We start from the raw sequence: 11,670 nt of genomic DNA on the forward strand, positions 1-11,670 counted from the left end.
GAGTTCATTGTATTTATATTCAACTCTAGTAATTAGTTATATTTTGATTCTTTCTTAAAGGCTGTTAAATCATTTAATCCATAAAACTCACATTTTAACTGTAAAATTGGGCAGCCCTAGCCTGATGACTTTCATGATTGAAGTCACAATCTCTCCAGTAGACATTACCTGATCAAAAATTCCATCTCTGGAGAAGCAAAATTGATACTTCCCGTACAGCTTCCAGAAAATCAAAATATGAAAGAATTCCCAAAGATACAACAGAACCTTGCCCAACGCTGCTAGATTGCTACCTAAGTTGCCACGCTTGACAAGAAACTAGCACTAATTTCACCACCAAGTTTGTTTACAAATTAACAAAAATCCCCACAAACATCAAATTAGAAACTGGTTATAAGGTTTATAAAAATCCCAATAAATACTCCATGTAACCCAATGTAGCAAGGAATCAATCATTACAAGTGTTACAGGATGGACCTATTATGCTTGTTGAGAATTACGACAGTACAAAGCTCTAGTGTTGGCGGACAATGCCTGCTTCCTAAAAATTCAGATGGTGTTCAAACAAAGAAGCCATTTCAATCTGCAATACAGCTCAAACAAGGAAGCAAATTCATTTTTGGTATGGGATCATGAATAGACATTATTAGAGAGGAAAATGCAGATCAGAAACATTTATTTCTAAAATATGACACAATTCATTATTTTGTCAGACCCAAGATGCAAAATGAACATCATGCCATTAAATATTCTATGACAGCAAAAACAGACTCTTCCCACGAGAGTTTCTTACTCATTAGATCATGACCTAAAGAAGGACAAGATTATGAGCAATGATCAACCAGAATTTGATTTAGAAGCCTACCGATAACTACATGCACTGTCATAAACTAGATGCAACTTGGAACTAATAAAAACTAGATATTTCAGAGTCTTGCTGAGAAACTCTGGTTGGGAAGCCACCAATATCACAGAGATCCACCAGCGGTAGTTATGGAGCTTAACCCCTTATTTGCCTTATAACTCCCAATTTTAACTCAAGAAGTAATGCATTTTGGGCGATTGATACCTCACTGGTTAAGTACGAAGCCGCTTTCCAAGCATTACTGTTGCCTGTTGCAAAGGCAAAACCCAGTATAGGCAGAGGCAACCATAATCACCCCTGTCCGGTGGATCCGAACCAGAAAGAAAAAAAAGGGTTCTTTATTGATGACATTTGATTTGAACGGAACTCAAACCAGATGCTATCCACAAAGCAAACAATTTGCCAGACAACAAGTAAATACTCCATGGAGTAAATGACAAGAAAATGAAGAGACAAGAAGAAAGCAACACAACAAAATGAAATTGACTTATAGCTGTCAGCTCTCGATTGAGAGCCTCATTTATCATAATGTAACTTTAAGAAATGGGGGTACCAATGGGAAAATTGTAGAATACTGGTAAAGATTAGGGCCAGTTTGTACTAATTCCAATACATTCAAAAAAAGTTCCGACATTCACTGTGAAGCTTGACTCCTGAACGATTTCCAGCATCATCTCAATATGATCTGAATATTTAGCCAATCTCCAAAAGGTCCTCAATAATTCAATGGCAAAGATCCCTCTGAATCTTTCGTACAGATTTGACGTATAGGCCTTTCCTAACCATTAGAGGAAATATAATGACCATAACAATGTTTATCTCCTTCTCTACTTATAAGAAAATAGCATGGAGGACACTGAGGATGAAGTACAGGCTAAGAGTTTAAAGCTTTCAGATGTTCTCCCCTCCTCAAAAGCGGCATCCGACCTATAGCATTAGTTGCCCCATAGGCGATTGCGTTCCTCAAACTTTAATCCTGTGAATCTAATTACTTATATCTTTTAGAACACAAGTCAGATCTTCAATCAATTGATATAACTCCCCAGTTCACTCATGAGTATAATGCTTCATAAATAAAAAATGCGCCTCCCTATGAATTTCAATCATGCTATGACCAGGCTCCTTCTTGACACCAGATTCATTCATCACACTACTAATCTCGGCCACATTATCCCACAACGAAATAGAAGCAGAAGCATTTGACAAGACAACATACTTTACCGAGTCCATAATTTTATAAGCTCCAAGTAAAGCACCTCATACAACTGGCTGAACAGATCATAAGCATCGGTTAACCTGCCAGCAGGCCCTAACAGATCAACCATAGATGCATAATGTTTTCCCTTTGGCTGAATTCCATAATCTCTAGTCATTCAGGTGAAGTACTCCCAGCCTTTGTTCACCAAACCCTCCATGGCTACAAGCAGCAAGAACTACAAGAAATGTAACATGATGTCCATATCCAGATATTAAAGCCTTCATCTAACATCCTGTGAAAGGATTCTATAACCTCTACCACTCTTCCATGGTGTCCATATCCAGATATTAAAGCCGACCACGTAACAAAATTTCTATCTAAAAACTCCTCACATACAAGACGCCCTTCAGAGAGACTACTGCACTTGAAATACATATCCATGAGGGCACTATTAACTACAAGATTTCCACTAATTTGGCACTTGATCCACAGAGCATGGGCTTGCCTGCCCTGTTCTAGGATTGCTAAAGAAGCACAAGCCCTAAAGACTGATGCAAAAGTATAGTATCAAACCATTTTTTCTCATCTTATGGAACATGCTCAAGCCCACCTCTTCCAACCCTTTCTGCACATAGCCTGCAATCAGCGAATTCTGTGAGACCGAGCTTTTCATTTGTAACTTATCAAAAATAATACGGGCTAGATTAATAGCTCCCGCCTTTGCATATAAAATCAACAATTTAACATTTAGATATTCATTGGGAACACATCCAGTGATTATCATTTGCCAATGGATTTTTTTACAGTCTTGCAAAAGAAAAGAATGAGTTTCCCATTCTACTTGAACCCATGCATGGCATAACTTCCGAACAGCTTCCACTACTCTTCCTGAGTCCTGACAAACAGAGATCCTTCAAAGTCTCATCCAAGTGAAGGGTAATCTCTCTAGCATCAGCTTGAAAAATTGGAATGCCATCAACGATGATTTAATTTGACAGCTAGAACAACTCTATTTCCCCTGTTCTTCTTCAGAGAAGAGGAAAAAATTATCCATTCTAGTTGTATTAATACCAGTAACTGCAATCACATAATATACTCAAGTATTTTTTTTTTATTTTTAACAAAAGACAAAACTTTAAACTTTAGTCATTTATGATACATAAAAACACTCACTATTTGACTCTCATGGCCTACATTGATACCATTTACTTCAGCTATAGAAACAATTATATACTTGCATCAATCCCTTATGCAGAACCCACATAAAAAAAAAGGTTTTAGTGTATTAATACGGCGAATTATCAATATGGCTCTTGCCCAAGCACGTATAACTGAACCAATTTAAACTTGTATTCATCGTCAGCACAGAGCCCACATAAATTAGTACGAGTTATGCAGAAAAAAGAAATTAAAATACATATTTTTTCTGTATTAATACAGAAATATATCAAGTTGTTATATGTCAGAGCATTCAGTTTCCACTAAACATCCAACAAACTAACTAAAAAGTGCAAGATTATTAAGAACACAATCAATGGTAATCAAGATATGGTGATTAATAAAACAACTATGAAAGAAAGAAAGAAAGAAAGAAAGAAAGAGGGGGGAACCTTACTTTCCATTGCTGCTCTCGGTCTTAATCCTCCTGAGAAGAGTGGAAGTTTTTCCGGCGAACATGGGTCCAACAATCACGTGAATTTCACAATTCTAGACATCCATTGAATTTATTTGCAAATTCTAGACACCCATTGAATTGAATTAATTTGTTTCTTTGCAATAGTTAGTATATCCTCTTGAATCTACTATCCTCTTTTTGATGTAAATATTATTCAAAACATATAATGTAAAGATTGTTCTATGAATTTCTTTCTTGAACCATAAAATTCATTTTTAATTTAATTGTTCTATGAATTTACTTCTTTCTTTATTGAATGTTTGGAGATGCCAAGGATTTTACGATGATAACATTGTAAGAAAACGAAGACCTCCTAAATAGGCACATTGAAGTTCCAGTTAGCTGAGTATTGGCGTTTCCTATTTTAATAGGAAAGGTTCTACGTTTGATGTAGTAAAAACAATTTGAAATTGGCCTGAATCCATAATCAGCCCACATTTTATCTGGTATTTTGTATACAAAGGCTTGCACTTACCATATTATAACATGTAAAATAGAAAAAAGAATAGGCGCGACTCATACTCGAGCTCCAAATATAGTTGAAGGTGAATTCATCTAGGTTGAGAAATTAACCTTTTCTATTGTTAATTAGAACATTCATGTTTAATTAGTTTTCTGGGTGTTAAAATTCTTATACTAACATCAGTCTACAAGTGCATAACCAAGCAATTTACATCCTACCATCTTAATTTCAAGACCTAAAGAAAGTCGTATCTTTTTTATTTTCCTTCTTTGTTATTGTAATTTGTACCTTATCCCTCTGCATACATACATCAGAAAAGGTGTTTTCCCATCTATTTTTATTTTTCTAATAATAAAGAAGGCAAAATGTAATGACTAGTTCAGCCATTAGACAAGATTGAAATGCATTCCATGCATGCCGTTGAGTTAGTTAGAAGGGAATATTCGGGTAGTTAGTTTGTTAGTCTGTTATTGCCAGTCAGCAAGCAGCCAAGACATCATTTGCATGCAGCTAGATATCATCTGAGCTGTATATAAGCATGAGGTTCCGGAAGAGAAAGGCACTTTTGGCATTTGAATAAAATCTCAGTCTCTTTCTTCCTCAAGTCTTTTCCCCCCTTCTCTGTTCTCTCTTTCCAGTTTCATTACAGTGGTATCAAAGCTTCCGATCCTTGGATTCGGGAGCTTGATTCACAGCCATGGCAGAAGGTACACGCCTTAAGACAATCGAGGAGCAGGTCCGGAAGCAGGAAGCTAAATTGCAGACATTCATGGAGTCTACTAGCGAGGCACTTAAATCCATGGAGGAGAAGATGCTGGCCAGCTCCACAGAGTTTAAGGCTCTAGTAGCTGGCATTTCGGCACAGATTGGAGGGATTACCAGGAATCCGCAACAAGACAGGGGACTCCTAGCTAGGGGTGGGCAAAAAATCCGAAAACCCGAAAACCCGAGAAACCCGATCCGATCGCACCGAAAAATAGGATACCCGATCCGATTTTTATCAACGGATCAGATAGGGTCGGGTACCCTAAACATTCGGATACGGATACGGATCATAGAAATAAAAACCCGCGGGTACCCGACCCGGGGTATAATATATAAATATTAAAAATATAGGGTAATTGTGTAATATCTTAAAGTTATTAACCCTAAGGTCAATTGGAAAATTTGGAATGGTCATCCATTCAGATCAGCGGCCGACACTTTACTTTCTCCTTCTCTTTCTCGAAAACTCCCTTTCTCCATCTCTTCAATTTTGTCAAGTTGAACTCAAGCCTGCAAGCCTCCTCAAGCAGACGATTCAACAGAGACTTTGGATTTCGATTTCTGCAAGCCTCAAGCAGACTGTTCAACAGATTTCTCAAGCCTCAAGCAGAAGTTCTACACCGACCTTCATCTGCAGGTTTGTTTTTTTGTTTTTTTTAGAATGCCGACCTTCAGTGAAAACTTTGATTTGTTGAGTAGTCTTAGTGCTTGAATGCTGCATCTTGCAAATTGTGATGGCTAGGAGCCTAGGACAGATAGTCCAGAAAATAATAATGTAAACGTAATTTAAGACCTGCTATAGTACTAATCATCCTAATTCAGCCAACATGACAAAAACTGGGAAAAAAAAGAGAACGAAAAAGCAAGTTCCTGTTCCATGAATTAAATAATTAAGCAAAGTGAAAAAAAAGAAAAAAGTTACCTCGTAATGATCCACAAGTTCTTGGAAATAAGAGTAAACCTGATTACACATATCATCAGTCCAAACGAACTCATCAGTAGGATCAAGAATAAGAGTAAGTTTGTCCATCTGTGTTTGATCAAATTCACTAGTTTCAGGGTCAAAATAAGCTGCATAGATCCTAACGTGTCTTGTTGCAGAGCTAATTTTTTTTCAGGTTTGACAGAGGACCATTCTATTATTAATATTGAAGATTGATGATTCTTGAAGATTGTGCTCCTTAATGTGTTGTAGAAGGTTGAGGTTGATAAAACATATTAGGGATTGTAATTTTTCTTGAAATTTTATTGTATTTGTTGACATTCAAGTTGTTGACACAAGTCTGAACTATTGAGAATTGAATATGCTATTGTCTTTGTCTAGTTTGAAACGAATGCTGCTATTGTCTTTGTTTTGGCTGGATTAATCACGTACGGCAGGTTCATATACAAGAATTTGCATTCTTTAAATAGGGGCGGGTACCCTATGACCCGCCCCTATTTTTTCGGGTATCAGAGGATCGGGTACCCGGGGATGATCGGAGAGGATTAGGGTCAAAAAAATAGCGATCCGATATGTTAGGGTCGGGTCAGCCAATTGTCGTTCGGGGCGGGTATCCGACCCGTGCCCACCCCTACTCCTAGCCACCCCTACAAGTTCCTTGCAAGGCACGTCCAGGCCCGGGCAGGTGCATCAGGAGAGAGGAGAACGCAATGCCTTCATCCCAGGGGTGCCCAAGCTAGAGTTTCCCAGATTTACTGGAGAGCAGGTAAGGGATTGGATTCAGAAATGCGAGACCTTCTTCCATTTGTATGGCATACTGGATTCGCAGAAGATGCTGATTGTAGGAATGCACTTGGAAGGAAGGGCAAATGTCTGGTTCCAAAGTTTCAAACAGGATAAAAGGACATTTGGATGGGAGGAGTTCAAGGAAGGAGTGAGTCGCAGATTCGGAGACCTTGGGGATGAGGATGGAGTTGAGGAATTCAGCAAACTACAGCAATCTTCCACAGTAATGGCTTATCAAGAGAAGTTTGAGGAATTGAGAGCCATAGTCCTGCTCAGGAATCAGGGGTTGAATGAAAGTTATTTCGTCTCCAGCTATTTGAGCGGGTTACAGGAGGAGCTCAAGGCACTGGTCAAAATGCACAAACCTCAGACCCTACAAGAAGCTTTCTAGGTCGCAAGGTGGCAGGAAAAGGCACTGGAGGTGATTTTCAAGAAGAGCAGAGCATCTAACAGGCATCCTTCACAGCTGAGTTCCAATGGAGGAATGTCTCCACACAGACCACCTGTGACCAAGGCAGCAACAGTCAGCGAAGGGGATTCCACGAAGCAAGGTGCTGTTTCTCAACCATACAAGAGAATCACTCCCACCGAGTTCCAATACAGGAAGGAAAACCATTTGTGCTTTAAATGTGGAGCAAAGTTTGGACCAGGTCATGTGTGTAAGGACCAGGGGATACACATGATTGTTGCTACTAATTTAGAGGACAGGGTAGATGAGGAGGAGGTGATAGAATACCTGGGTAGTGGGACCAAACAGGAGGTCGAACTATCCTTGCATTCACTCACAGGGAATCTGCTCTCTAGTACCATTAGGTTGCTAGGGGAGGTCAGAGACTCTGAAATTTCTATTCTACTGGACGGGGGCAGTTCGAATTGTTTCCTTAAGAAGACAGTTGCACGGAAGTGGCAGGAGCTTATCCAGCAACACAAACCTTTCAGAGTCAAAATTGCTGATGGTCAGGAACTTCCTTGCAGTCAGTGGATACCCAATTTCCAATGGAGTATGCAGGGACAAAAATTTTGCCACAATGTGTACCTGATAGATTTGGAGCCCTATGATCTGATCATAGGGGTGGACTGGATGAAAGCCTACAACCCACTAACCTTTGATTTTAAGCAATTGCAGGTCTCCTTCAATAAGGATGGTGACATGGTGACATTGCGGGGGAACGGAGGTACTGCAAACACTAGGATGACTCAGGGAGAGGTGGCCAAAAGATACATGAGGAAGAAACTCAAGCAAGTTGTGCAGGCTTACACGGTCAGTACAGCTCAGTCACAGGTAAACACCACTCCAAATATTCTAGAACCTATGTTGATTGAATTCCAGGATGTGTTTAGTGAGCCTAAACAATTACCCCCTAAAAGATCATTTGACCATCAAATTCCCTTGAAAACTGATGCAAAACCTTTCAAATTAGCTCCTTATAGATATCCCCATGTCCAGAAAACTGAGATAGAAAAACAAGTCAAGGAGATGCTGCATGGTGGCATCATCCAACCTAGTCACAGCCCCTTTGCTTCACCTGTCCTATTGGTCAAAAAGAAAGATGGAAGCTGGAGATTTTGTATAGACTATAGGCAACTTAACTCCATAACCATTAAAGATAAATTCCCAATCCCCATTATAGATGATATTTTAGATGAACTTCATGGAGCTAAAGTATTCTCCAAAATTGATCTGCGATCTGGCTACCACCAGATTTGCATGAACCTCTTAGATATTCCAAAGACAGCTTTCAAAACTCACTGTGGGCTCTACGAATTTTTAGTTATGCCATTTGGCCTTACCAATGCTCCAGCTACATTCCAGGCCCTCATGAATTCAGTGTTTGAACCTTTCCTCAGACAATTTGTCTTGGTCTTCTTTGACGACATTCTTGTATATAGTCCAGACATGGACTCTCATACCCGCCACCTTAGACAGGTCTTAGAGACCTTAAGATCTCATACCCTTTTTGCTAAGCTCACTAAGTGCTCTTTTGGACAAAATCAAATAGAATATTTGGGGCATGTGGTTACTGGTGAAGGGGTGAGTGCTGACCCTTCCAAGGTAGAGTGCATGGTGAACTGGCCAGAACCTACTAATATCAAGGCCTTAAGGGGGTTCTTGGGCTTGACTGGATATTACAGGAGGTTTGTCAAGAATTATGGCTCCATAGCCAAACCCCTCACTGATCTTTTAAAGAAGGATGGTTTTGTCTGGAACAAGGAAGCCAGTGCTGCGTTTCTTGAACTCAAACAGGCTATGAGTAACACACCTGTTCTAGCATTGCCAGACTTCTCCAAGCCTTTTGTGTTGGAGACAGATGCCAGCAATCAAGCTATTGGAGCTGTCATTATGCAGCAAGGACAGCCCATTGCTTATATGAGTCAGGCTTTAGGTGCAAGAAATCAGGCTTTATCCATCTATGAAAAGGAGTTACTAGCCTTAATTGCTGCTGTTAACAGGTGGAGGCATTACTTACTGGGGTCTCACTTCATCATTAGGACTGATCATCATAGCCTAAAATACTTGCTGGAGCAGAAGATCTGGACTCCATTGCAGCAGAAATGGTTAACTAAACTGATGGGGTATGATTATGAGATTCAGTTCAAGAAAGGAAGGGAGAATGTAGTGGCAGATGCACTTTCCAGGAGAGGGAAGGACTCTCACGAGCTCAGTGCCATATCCATGGTAAAGCCTGCATGGATCACTGACTTAGCTGGAAGTTATGAGCAGGATCCTAAAGCTAAGGAGTTGCTCACTGCATTAGCCATCAATGGCACAGAAATGCCTGAATATTCCTACAATGGAGGGGTCATCAGGTACAAGGGAAGGATATATGTAGGGGCCTCTACCTCACTCAGGCAACAACTCATTGCCTGCATGCACATGTCAGCAGTTGGAGGACACTCAGGAAATCTGGGTACCTACAAGAGAGCTAAAGCATATTTCTTTTGGCCTGGCATGAAAAGAGAGATAGAGGACTTTGTACAGAGCTGTGACATATGTAAGAGGAATAAGGGAGAAAATTGTAAGCCTCCTGGGCTGTTACAGCCCCTACCCGTACCAGAGCAAGCGTGGCAGCACATATCCATGGACTTCATTGAAGGGTTTCCTAAATCTAAGGGGTGTGATACACTGCTTGTAGTGGTTGACAGATTCACAAAGTTTGCACATTTCATCCCTTTAACTAGCCACTATACTGCTAAGAGTGTATCACAAGTGTTCTTTGATCAGATATTCAGACTGCATGGCTTACCCTCTAGCATTGTGTCAGATAGGGGCAGGACATTTACTAGCATCTTTTGGCAGGAGCTATTCTCACGGCTAGGGACTCAGTTAAATTTCTCTACTGCCTATCACCCCCAATCTGATGGGCAGACAGAGAGAGTGAACAGGTGTGTGGAGACATACTTAAGGTGCATGTGCTCTGAACAACCTCGCAAATGGAAAAGATTTCTAGCAGCAGCAGAGTGGTGGTACAACACCAACTTCCACACTGCATTAAAGATGTCTCCATTTCAAGCTCTGTATGCCTACACTCCTACACAACTCAACATCATCCCAGGAGCATCGATGGTAGCAGCAGTGGATGACTGGATGGCAGAAAGGGTAAACTGGAATTTGATGCTCAGGGATAATTTGCTGAAGGCACAGAATCGGATGAAACAGAATGCTGATAAGCTCAGGTCTGATAGAAACTTTGAGGTGGGAGATTTAGTCTATCTCAAGTTACAACCATATAGGCAGACTACTGTGGCCCTGAGGAGGAACCTGAAGCTGTCTGCCAAGTACTATGGACCCTTCAGGGTGTTGCAGAAGATAGGACCCGTGGCCTACAAACTAGAGCTGCCAACAGGTTCAGCCATCCATCCTGTGTTCCATGTCTCTCAGCTGAAGCCCTCTACTAAGGGGGAACCAGTCCAGTATTCTCTACCCACATTGGATGAACAAGGAGAGGTACGAGTAACACCCCAAGCCGTGCTGGAGAGGAGGACCAAAAGGAGGGGAGGTCAGGCGACAGAGTAGGTGTTGATCTTGTGGGAAAACCTGAATCAGGATGATGCTACTTGGGAAGATGCAGCGGTCATCAGGTCTCAGTTTCCAGATTTTTCCCTTCAATCCTAGAGACTAGGATTTGGTTAAGCGGGGAGTAATGTAATGACTAGTTCAGCCATTAGACAAGATTGAAATGCATTCCATGCATGCCGTTGAGTTAGTTAGAAGGGAATATTCGGGTAGTTAGTTTGTTAGTCTGTTATTGCCAGTCAGCAAGCAGCCAAGACATCATTTGCATGCAGCTAGATATCATCTGAGCTGTATATAAGCATGAGGTTCCGGAAGAGAAAGGCACTTTTGGCATTTGAATAAAATCTCAGTCTCTTTCTTCCTCAAGTCTTTTCCCCCCTTCTCTGTTCTCTCTTTCCAGTTTCATTACACAAAGAAATTGAAGGAATATGTCGAACTTCTACTTGTTTTTCTACTTGTCCCTTTTCATCCTGTTTAATTCATTTTATAATTTCTTCAATTTACAAAAATATTCAATACAACATATTAAACACTTTTCATATTTTATTTAAATATATTAAAGAAAGCTTGAAATAGTCTCATGACCACTGATGCACTCCACTCAAACTTAATTATATTCTGCAATTTCTATCGCAAGGAATCTTTTGTTCCACTCCTTGTTCTACTCACTATTACACTTTTTATTATATTACTATTTTTTCTTTATAAACATCATATTATAATTATTTTTTTCCATAAAGATCCAATAACTATTAATTGAGCAATACACAAAATTTTAAAATTTAAAAAATCAAATTACACAAAAAATTATTTTTATGAATTTTTTGCTGTATTTTTTATTTTTTATTTTATTTTTCTTTTTTTTAGACTATTGTATTTATTTTTTCCTATGTTTTAGTTATTTAATAGTAAAAAAAAGAATTGAAATATGATATTTATGGAAGAAAAATAACAATATAA

The 11,670-nt window shown here is 39.6% G+C and overlaps 1 pseudogene; it reads right to left on the reverse strand.

Annotated features, from left to right (window-relative positions):
* Positions 1 to 734: 734 nt before the first annotated feature.
* LOC113771060 lies at positions 735 to 5,056 on the reverse strand (annotated as a pseudogene).
* Positions 5,057 to 11,670: the final 6,614 nt, after the last annotated feature.

Source organism: Coffea eugenioides, chromosome 5 (assembly GCF_003713205.1).
Source record: "Coffea eugenioides isolate CCC68of chromosome 5, Ceug_1.0, whole genome shotgun sequence".
Lineage (NCBI taxonomy): Eukaryota > Viridiplantae > Streptophyta > Magnoliopsida > Gentianales > Rubiaceae > Coffea > Coffea eugenioides.